Source organism: Chenopodium album, chromosome 6 (genome assembly GCF_948465745.1).
Source record: "Chenopodium album chromosome 6, dcCheAlbu1.1, whole genome shotgun sequence".
Taxonomy (NCBI): domain Eukaryota; kingdom Viridiplantae; phylum Streptophyta; class Magnoliopsida; order Caryophyllales; family Amaranthaceae; genus Chenopodium; species Chenopodium album.
The window spans coordinates 13,965,995-13,975,000 of record NC_137839.1 but is presented as its reverse complement, the minus strand read 5'-3'; the positions used below and the strand labels follow the sequence as shown (position 1 = coordinate 13,975,000).

General features: G+C 36.4%; 1 long non-coding RNA gene across 1 annotated transcript; it reads right to left on the bottom strand.

Moving 5' to 3' along the window:
- Window positions 1-7,549: 7,549 nt before the first annotated feature.
- LOC145634630 (uncharacterized) lies at window positions 7,550-8,717 on the bottom strand. The gene is made up of 2 exons (XR_014113453.1): window positions 8,377-8,717; window positions 7,550-7,763 (listed from the first exon to the last, which is right to left on the bottom strand). It is a non-coding gene; the product is annotated as an uncharacterized LOC145634630 (long non-coding RNA).
- Between the last annotated feature and the right edge of the window lie 289 nt (window positions 8,718-9,006).

Sequence of the window (9,006 nt, the reverse complement as noted above, 5' to 3'; positions counted from 1 at the left end):
CTTTAACTCGGCCTTGGGCTTAAAATATATAGTCATAAAATACGATTCGACTCCAATGTCTTTGTAGTGGCTCAATAAGCTCGGAAATCGTCATAAATATGCAAATTCCTACAAAATAATACCAACTCTAGAAAAACACTAGAAAACGTATATTAGTAATAAAAATAGCTCATTAGAGCTCAAATAAGCACAAATATGACCGTGGGATGGGGAATAAAAATATATATAAAATAGACTCATCAAAGAGCAGAATAGGGAAGACCCGACTCCAGCACCAGACGACAAGGCTGTTGTCTGGCGATAACATCTGGCGTCTGGCAACAGAGTTCAGCACCTGACTCTAGATCCCAGTGTCTGGCGACAGAGCCAAATCGCGGCGCCAGAGGCATTGCAGCGGCGACAGAGCTCGAAGCCTCTCAGAATAGCGATTCCGGGTTCCTTGGTACGCCAGTTAGCCCCCATAAGCAAATTGACATGATTAGTAGACGGCTCGATTACAATCGTAGTAAGTGATTGACTTGACAAAAAATCGTCTCACTTAGCTTAAGCGCCTAAAACACTGGCTCATTACAAGCACCAACGTATCGGTTTAAAAGCAAGCACTTAAACTACAATATTTCCAAATATGGATTGTCGCGCAATCTTCTTAAATGACAATATTTCCAAATATGGATTGTCGCGCATTCTTCTTGAACGACAATTTTTCTAAAAATTGGATTGTCATCCCCAACTGACAATATTTCCAAAAATGGATTGTCGTGCATCTTCTTCAACGACAATTTTTCCAAGATTGGATTGTCATCTCTGGCAAAGTTTCCAAGCGTGGATTGTCGTGCTCTTTCTCTGTTTGGCAATTTTTTCCAAGTTCGGATTGTCATCGCTGGCAAGTTTTCCGAGATTGGATTGTCATACACCCAGTTCCCTATGGCAAAATTTCCCAAAGGATTGTTGTAGGACTCTATTCATCATAAATTTCGGCAAAGGTTCCTCAGTGTGGATTGTCATTCATTTCAGTAAGTGGCAAATTTTCCCGAAGTGGATTGTCGATCGACTCTTTTTTGGCAAATTTCCAAGGTGGATTGCTTTCAAGAGTTATATTCCAAGATGTGGATTGTCGATCATAGCAAAATTCTTATGACAGATTGTTACGAAGCATTGGCAACTTTTCCCAAAAATTGGATTTTGGCAAATTTTCTGAGATACGGATTGTCGCTTCATCGTGGCAACATTTCCAAGGATGGATTGTTACGAAGCATTGACAACTTTCCCTAAATCGGATTGTCATACATCATACGAGAGTTGTGTTGGCAACTATTCCCAAAGAAAAGAGGATTGTCATCACAGCAAAAGCACCGCCATACTGGTTCACAAGCAGCAAAGTGCCGACGTACTGGCATAGCAACATTAAGGATCAACAAGCAGTGATCTTTTCGAAGACTATCACAGCGGAAATTGGAGGCAGTTACAGGCGTAGCAGTCTTCAGGCGGTATTCTCTAGCTTGCGGAAGATCGTCACAACAAATCGGTTACCCTCCACAGACGTGTGCTCGACGGTGCAAGATACGCGTTTCTTAACTCTCTTATTAGTTTTAACTAATGCTAGTTTGCAGGTATTGGTGTTACAAGAATGATTTAATTAGGATCGCAGAACGTTCTGAATCATTCTCCGTCCCTATCGATACTTTGACTTTTGTTTTCGAAACTTGCGTTTCTCCAAACTCAGTCAAAGTGGGGGATTCTGTAGACACCCATTTGTGTCTCCCCAAAACCAAATCCAGTGATGAGTACCTTTCACGACGAATCATAATAGAATGAAGTGAAAGTGTGGAAAGTTTAGTGTAGCGGATAGTTTTAATTTCTTTTCTCTTCTCTCTGTTTTTGAATACCTATTTTGAGAAAACAGTCAATCCATTTTGGTTGGTTCATGATATGGGTCCAATAGTAGTGTAGTTTGATAGGGCTTGAAAAGAGCTTTCCAATGATATATTATAAGCCCAATTCCGATGAATATTGAGGAAGTTATGGCCAAATTACTGAACTGGACCCGGTTTGAGCCTCATATGCGGCCCAATGATATAGAGGAGGGCCTAATATAGATTTATCATTCCTAATGTAATTAGGAATGGTTTTAGTTTCTAGATTCTTCTAGAAGGTTATTTTCATTCCTAATTCAATTAGCATTGATAAATTGACTTTTGTTGACTTTTTAGAGTTTTAATCAGAACAAAAGAATGTTTTGAGGAAAATACGATTTTATCTTCCTGTACGGCAATTTCTATATGATTTTAGAAAACGCGTCAATAATTAAGTGAGCGCCAAACGCCAACATTAGCGCCTGACGCTAAGCTTGGCGCCTGGCGCTAGCGTTAGCGCCTGGCGCTAATGTCAGCGTCTGGCGCTAACCTCGTTTTACACGTCAGAACTCTGTTTTGATTTTTTATCTTTTTGGCTGATTTTCTCTATAAATAGTCTCCTAAAAACTCCGTTTTCATTCACCAATTCTCACCAACTCTCATCAAGAATTTCTTGATTCACTCTCTCTTTTTAAGCATAGCTTTTTACAAACACATTTCCTCATACATTAGCACTAGACACACCTAGCCAAGTTCGAAGTTGCTTTCGCCCTAGACGTGAAAGGTTTTAATTTCTGAGGGTTTGGTCCCAAATCTCTCTTTCAATTATTTAATTTAATTGTTTGATTTATTATTTTCCTTGAAGTTACTAACGTGTGTATTTTGTTATTAGAAAGAGGTACGAGGCATCCAAGTAAGTGCTTTAATTGTTTGCATTGATATTATGATATAGAAATCATGTCTAGGTTGTTATTATAATTCCTAGTATCATGTTAGGATGCTTGATATTTTGAATGACAACAATGATTCCTAGTATTATGTTTAGGGAAAAGGTTATAGTATCAAATATGCTTATTATGATTCCTGCGATGCTTCCTATATTCTTTCCTAATATTTATGTTAGTATCATGTTAGGGTTAAAACTTTGATTTTTATTGTTTAGTGACATGCTAGGGTTTGTTATTAATCTTGTTAGTATCATGCCTAAGATCTTGCTATTAATATTATGCTTTAACATGATTATTATAATTATGATTATGATTATAATTATAATTTATTGTTATTATGTTGCTTGATATTTATTGTTATTGCTTGATCACACCTTTTTATGCATGTTTAAAGGGAATTTGTACTTGTAATCACTTTTAATAAGATAATTAATAATCTTGTTTAGGGTAATATGATTATAATTCAAGTGATCGCCAATAATAGATTTATTTGTGCATTAATATTCAACCAACATAGATTAAACAGGTTTAGGGTAAACCTATTGATTGCATGTTAGTTAGAAAGCGCACATGAATACAAGAAGAATAAAGTAGAGGCCTATTATTAGGGCAAGTTCTTTCTCTTTTAGATTGGATTTGTACCTTCATCCCCGAACTACCAGTCATGGTTCCAGACCTATTGGAGTTGACGATCTCCTGGATCGTTAAGGGGTGTAACCTTCACCCCGTGAACGGTTTACAAGTTCCTAAAACTTGTTGGCGACTCTTTTGCTCTAGCTTCTTTCCCTTTGGCACTAGTAGAAAAATACAAAAAGGCAACCCCCATATGGCACCAGTTCAGACCAAACCGGTGCCAAAAACCACCCTAAAAATGGGCGGGATTTTAGACCAAGAGTAATGGCACCGGTTCAGCTCAAACCGGTGCCAAAAATACAAAGGGCACCGGTTTGAACCGGTGCCACTGAACCGGTCCAACCTTTAAAAAAAAAGGATCATTTAACCCTAAACCCCTAATATCTTGGTTATCTCCGCCTCCATTCCCCATTTCCTCTCCTCTCCTTCTCTCTCCTCTCTCTCTCTTCGTTCTTCTTTCATCTCCATCTTCATCTTACTTCGATCTCCTCTCTCTCTCTCTCTCTCTCTTCGTTCTTCTTTAATCTTTCATCTCCATCTTCATCTTCTTTCATCGAAGGTTCGAACTCCTCTCCCCTTAGATCTGCAGCAACCAAAGCCGCCACCGCAACAACAACCGCCACCACCACCACAAAGTTCGAGCACCACCACTGGCATCAACATCAACAACAATTTCTGGGATTTTATTTTCAAGTTCTGGTTTTTTTTTTTCGATTTTAATTGTTTTTTTTCGATTTTGGTTTTTTTTTTTTGTATTTGGTTTTTTTTTCGATTTTGGTTTTTTTTTCAATTTGTGGGATTTTTTTTTCGATTTTGGTTTTCTGGGTTTCAATTTTGATTTTAGTTTTTGATTTTGGTTTTTTTTTTTTTCCGATTTCTGGGATTTTGTTTTTTTTTTGTTTCTTGGCTTTTAATTTTGATTTTGATTTTGATTTTTGGTTTTGGTTTTTTTTTTTTCGATTTCTGCGGTTTTGTTTTTTATTTTGGTTTTTTGGGTTTCAATTTTAATTGGTTTTTTTTTTCGATTTTGATTTTGTTTTTTTCGATTTTTGGTTTTTTTTTTTTCGATTCTGATATTTTTTTAATTTCGATTTCAATTTTAGTTTTTTTTTCCTTGGTTTGAATTAATGCTTTTTTTTTTTTCTGGGTTTGAATTGTTTGGATTGAATTTCTGGGTTTTTTTTATTTATTCTTATGCTTATTTTTACCAATTGATTTTTTTTTCTGTTTTAATTGGTGCAGGTACAGATTATGCAAGAATATTGATATGTTCATATTGTAATTTTCTTTTTGATTTACGAGATTATTGTAATTTTTTTATGATTTATAATGTAATTTTTTTATTTATTTATATGTTAGTTGTAATTGATCTATATTGTAATTTTGGATTTGATTATATATTGTAAATTTTGGATTATATTGAAACCAATTCGATTTATATTGTGATGTTAATTTTTTTAGTTGATTTAATTGTTAAGTGAAAAAAAAACAAAAAAAAAAATTTGGACATTTTTGGCACTGGTTAACCAATGCCAAAAGGAGGGATAAATTTTTTTTTTGAGTATTTTTGGCACCGGTTAACCGGTGCCAAAACCTTTTTATGGCACCGATTTTGAACCAGTGCCAAAAAGGGGGGTAATTGGCACCCCCCACATGGGCACCGGTTCAAACCGGTGCCTTAGGCAGGGTTTGAACCGGTGCCAATTTCATTTTTTCACGTAGTGTGGACGCCGCCGTACTTAAGTGTATGATCACGGTGGGGTTCAAGCTAGGGGTAATGCTTGAAATATTCCCTACACATGGCGTCGAGGGACTAGAAAGTCTTATACAAACTTGAAAAGTCAACTGATAAATATGTGAAACTGGTTTATTTTAGGAAAGAGTACCCTGTCTTAAGGGTAAATCGGCCGAACTTATGGTATTGCTAGTACAAATAATCCTCTGAGTCACCACCGGGTAACTCCATACTTGCAATGACCGAGGCATCACTGTGGAAAAAAGCAAAGTTCAAACGGGCAAGGTTCCACTCAAAACAGACGGACAAATGAAGTGACTTGCCTTCTAGTCCTTAGCCTTACGCAAATTAACTGTAGAATTAAATTCTAGCACTCTGCCAACCATCCATCCCTCCCTGCTACTATAGACTTTCCATTTCCCACCTTCTAACCACAACCCTTCATCAGAGTATTCCCCGTCCTTATTAGGCCCCTTATTCCCCAAGAAAAATTCTTATTCCGATACCGAACCTCTAAACATTTATTCAACGGGCTTTGAAATCGGGCCACACACACCTTGGTGAGCAAGAGTTGAGGGTTGTGAAATAAACTCCAATCCTGTTTCATAAGCAAAGCCGAGTTACAAGAACCTAGACTTCGAATTCCTAAACCACCCATACCCTTCATACACACCTTATCTATACTCACCTAGTGCATTCCCTTGTTCTCCCTATTTGACCAGAGGAAAGCTGCAACAAGAGAGTCTACCTTATTTGCAATACTACTCGGCACCTCAAAGCAACTAAAGACATGAGAGGCAATGATAATGAGCATAGAGTTGATTAAAATCATTTTCTATGGCTGAGACACACTGACCGCATTCCAACTTGTCAGCCTTTTGCCAATGTTATCAACGGTGAACTGAAAGGAAGCCCACTATAGTCAACAGGGACTCAAAGGTGCATCGTGAATCGGTCAACCTTGGCCATGACCAATATACCTTTGAGAAAGGTTTGCAAGGAGAGCAGAGTATTAGGGCTGAATTTGAAGTGTGACTTGGCTTGGTTAAATTGTTGGCCTGAAATGTTGCGAAATCTTTGAATAACAGCCGCAATGATGTGGGAATTGCGAACATTAGCTTTGTAGAACAATAGAGCGTCGTCTGCAAAGAAAAGATGAGACATAGAAGGACCTTTGAGTCCCATATTTATACCGACGAGAACGCGCATATCACATTCCTTTTGTAACATCCTTGAGAGAACATCCATACAAAAAAGGAAGAGGTAACGGGGATAATGGGTCCCCCTAACGTAATCCATAGTTAGGCCTAAGCTGGCCACTCGTCTCCCCATCCAGTAAAACTTTGTATGAAACCGTCGAGATGCATTAGCCTATCATGCACTGTCCTATCATCTCCAGCCAAGTGGGAGGAAATGCGTAACACTACAGCACCTGATTCAGAAACAACTAATTAACCCTTTCATACGTCTTGCTCATGTCAATCTTAACCGCCGCCAGTCTTAAAACTACCTTCCTAATCGCGTGATATGATAAAAAGAAAAATGTAAGAATATACTCCAGTACAATTATCATATGGAGTACAAGTTTGTGCTCATGCATTAGTACGGATAAAATATAAAAAATAAATATTTGATACTCCTTCCGTTTTTTTGTTTTTTTTTAAAAAAAAAGTGAAACATTTGACACAAACAAGTATGTCAATGCAAAAATTTTTAAACTACCGTTGAATATTTTACCAAAAAAGGGTTATTCATTAGTTATGGACTTATGAATTGTACTGTCTGTGCATAACCTTTCTCATCATACTTTGTTGCCAATGTAATTTCATATTAATCCGTATTAGCAATTTTAATGCCTCTGCCACCGAGTAAATTTTTTGATCACTTGGTAACAGTCTTGTCTTAGGTTTAAGAGGTTAAGGTTTTGAATCTTACCACATGAGAGTTGTGGACTTGTGGAACCCTTGGTTCACATCAATCTATTGTGAACTACTTATATTAGAGTCACTATGGCCGTTTTATTAATAAAAACAAGGGTTACTATGTTAAAATAAAAGTTACTATCACTAGGCGAAAATATGAATTGGCCACCGGTTCAAAACCCCCCAATGCCACCGGTTTTGAACCGGTGGTCATTTGGGGGTGGCAATAATCTTCTAAAAAGCCACCGGTTCAAAACCGGTGGCAAAAACAAGTATTGCCACCGGTTAACCGGAGGCAATAATGTTTCCTGCTTTTTTTTTTTTTTGGATATTACATATAAATGCCACCGGTTAACCGATGGCAATAACATACATGATTGAATTTTTTATTTTTTTTATTTTGCTACAATTATAATGATAATAGTAATATAAAAAATTGTAGTTAAAATATCAGGCAAATAGAGAGCAATGAAATATAATTTCATTATATTCAACAATAACAGTAATTGTACAATACAAAAAAAAAAATTACAATGAATTATAATAACAATGAAATTCAACTTCAAATTATTATTGTACAATACAAAATCAAAAAAAATATATAATAATAATTACAACATCAAAAACATTATTCCAAAATCAAAGTCTTGAATCTTGTTGCATCAATTAACACCTGCATCAATTAAAACCCAAAAATTAATAAACTCACAAAAAAATGCCTAATAAAAGCCAGAAAATTCGCCTAACAAAACATAGAATATCAGTTAACAAAATAAAACCCAGAAAATTCGCCTAATAATAATCGCATAAAAAATTAATACGAAAAGGATGAAAATCCTAAAAAAAAAAAAAATTGTCTGTAGATCCGAAAAAACAAGAACTCTAGATCCGAAAAAAGTAATATGAAAATTAAAGGATGAAAACCCCAATAAATCAACTAAAATTAGTTTTAAAAAAACCCAGAAAAAACCCACAAAAATAAAAACAAAAACCCCGAAATTGATTTTCATGAACTCAGAAAAAAAAAACCCAGAATTAAAATCGAATTAAACCTAAGATATCGAATTAAAATCGAATAAAAAACTCAGAAAATTCGATTAAAAAAACCCAGAAAAAATCGATTTAAAAACCCAGATAAATTGGATTTAAAAACCCAGAAAAAAAAAGAAGAAATCGAATAAAATAGATTAAAATTAAATCAAATAAAGTTCGAATTAAAATCGAGTAAAACAGAATTAAAATCGAATTAAAATTTTTTAAAAAATCGATTAAAATCAAACCCTAACCTCGATTAAAGTCGGTGCTGCTCATGCATGTGTTCGTGGTGTTATTGTAGCGGCGGTGGTGTTATTGTTGCGGGGGTGGTGGAAAAATTGGTGGTGGTGGTGGAGATCAAAGGAGAAGAGGTGGTGGTGAGATCGAGGGAGAAGAAATGGTGGTGGAGATAGAAGGAGAAGAGGTGGTGGTGAGATCGAGGGAGAAGAGATAATGGTGGAGATAGAAGGAGAAGAGGTGGTGGTGGTGGTGTAGATCGAAGACCGATTGAAGGAGATGAGAAAGAGAGGAGAGAGAAAGAGGAGGAGAGGGAAGAGGGAGGAGAGGGAAGAGGGGAGAGAGAAACGGCTGAGAGGAGAGAGAAAGAGGAGGAGAGGAGAGGGAAGAGGGGTTTATATGAAGAAGAAGGGCCGGGTTTTTTTTTTAATCAAATATTGCCACCGGTTCAAAACCGGTGGCCTTAAACATTTTTGCCAATGGTTCGGTTTGAACCGGTGGCAATAATATTTTCCTTATACCCGCCCATTTTTTAAACCACCGGTTTATAAAAACCGGTGGCCTTTAAGCGGTGGCATTTTCAATTTTTCTACTAGTGTATGTTAAAATTAAAGTCATTGTGTAATTGTAAAAATCATAAGAGG